The sequence below is a fragment of the Nannospalax galili genome, unplaced genomic scaffold, assembly GCF_000622305.1.
Source record: "Nannospalax galili isolate Female #2095 unplaced genomic scaffold, S.galili_v1.0 scaffold485, whole genome shotgun sequence".
In the NCBI taxonomy this organism is placed as follows: Eukaryota; Metazoa; Chordata; class Mammalia; order Rodentia; family Spalacidae; genus Nannospalax; species Nannospalax galili.
In genome coordinates this window covers 1,036,173-1,037,928 of record NW_008354534.1, presented here as the reverse complement: position 1 = coordinate 1,037,928, position 1,756 = coordinate 1,036,173, and positions in this window count along the sequence as shown.

The following is a 1,756-nucleotide window of genomic DNA, read 5'->3' as shown; positions in this document are numbered from 1 at the left end:
TGAGGCGAAGGAAAAAAGGTAAAATGTTAAAACATAAAAATATTTTTAAGGTAAAATAAGAGCTGGAGAGATGGCTCAGTGGTTAAGAGCACTGGCTGCTCTTGCAGAAGACCTGAGCTCAGTTTCTAGCACCCACATGGTGGCTAACCACCACCCATAACTCCAGTTCCAGGGGATCTGATGCCCTCTTCTGACCTCTGTGGGCACTGCACAACACAAGTGCCCTTATAGATATGCAGGCAATATACACATACATGTAAAATAAAATAATAATAAATAAAAGTTAAAATATAATAATGCTGGGACTCAAGAAGGAAGACACATTCTATTTACTAACACTCACTTCGCACATCAATTTTTAGAAACGTACTCCTTGCAAATCATTCACTAGTACCTTCATTCAACCAACAGTCATTAAGTCTGTCCATGTGCAGGGTAGAACAGAACACAGTGAGTCTAGCACTTTGAACAAGCTGTGCTCACAGAGCTTCCTCTTTAGTGGGGATAGTGTTCCATACCAAGGATTAAAACAAATGCTACAACCAGCTTTGTAAGGGCCTCAGAAGCCATTTCAGAATATATGGGATGAATTAATAAGCTACAGCTGGGTTGGAGACACATTAGAAGTCTAGGTTTCTGGTCCTGACTCTGTCAATTATATGTTACTATTATATTATGTGTTATCATATGATTTTATATGTTATTCTGTCATTATATGATTGCCTGGCATGACACATGTACATTTTGGTCCTTGATTTCTCCTCCTGTAAAATGAAGTAGTGAATCAAGTAATTCTAAAGTCCCTTTGACTCAGTATGAATCAAAACAGACAATAATCATCAGAGTCTTGGTTTTTCACAGCTGATAGACCAATGAATTATGCAAGTCAGCAAGTGTGGTCACTGGAGTGTGGAGCAGGATCATGTTATTTCTGATGTGGTTCTGTATTTACATATTATGGAACACAAGCATGATTGTTCTAGTCAAAGATCAGCACCACCGATAGCCATGACCTGATGCCAACAATGGGGCAAAGTAACGTGATCATTTAGGGACAAGGAAACTGAAACGTTATTGTTAAACATCCAAGACCGTATTATAGAGCCATTGCAAAACACACCAGTGATTTGCTTCAGATTGTTTACTATCTAATTATTCTCCACTTGTTCTCCAAATAGAGATCTCCTGAGAACTCATGTAAATTTAGATGGCACAGGACTGTGCTCATCACTTAACACACTCTGGTATTAAATTGTCCATTTGTTTGGTCTATTTACTGCCTCCCCCTCTGGAATAGAAGATCCGTGTAGGCAGGGCTTGGCCTCATCCTGCTGTACGTTCAGTAACCTTGAACTGAGTTGATGCTAGGTAAGCACTTAATACAAACCATTGACTTGATGGATGGATACTCACTGCTCTGAGACAAGATATCTTCTAAAAGTTTTTCTGAAGAAAGTTTTCACAGAACTCTTGAAACTATTAAATAATACAGAATAACCTATAAATAAGAACCAGTGAGGGGAAACAAGACAGAGTCTCTCTCTAGCCCAGGCTGGCCTCAAACTTGCAATCCTCTTGCCTCAGCTTCCTGAGTGCTAGGATTACAGACAAATGCCACAATCCTATGTTAAAGAATTGGGGTGTGTGTGTGGTATATGTGTATGTGTGCATGCACATGCATGTGTGTGGAAGCCAGAGGTTAATGTTGAGTTTTTGCCTCATCAATCTCCACCTTATTTTTCTTCTTCTTCTTTTT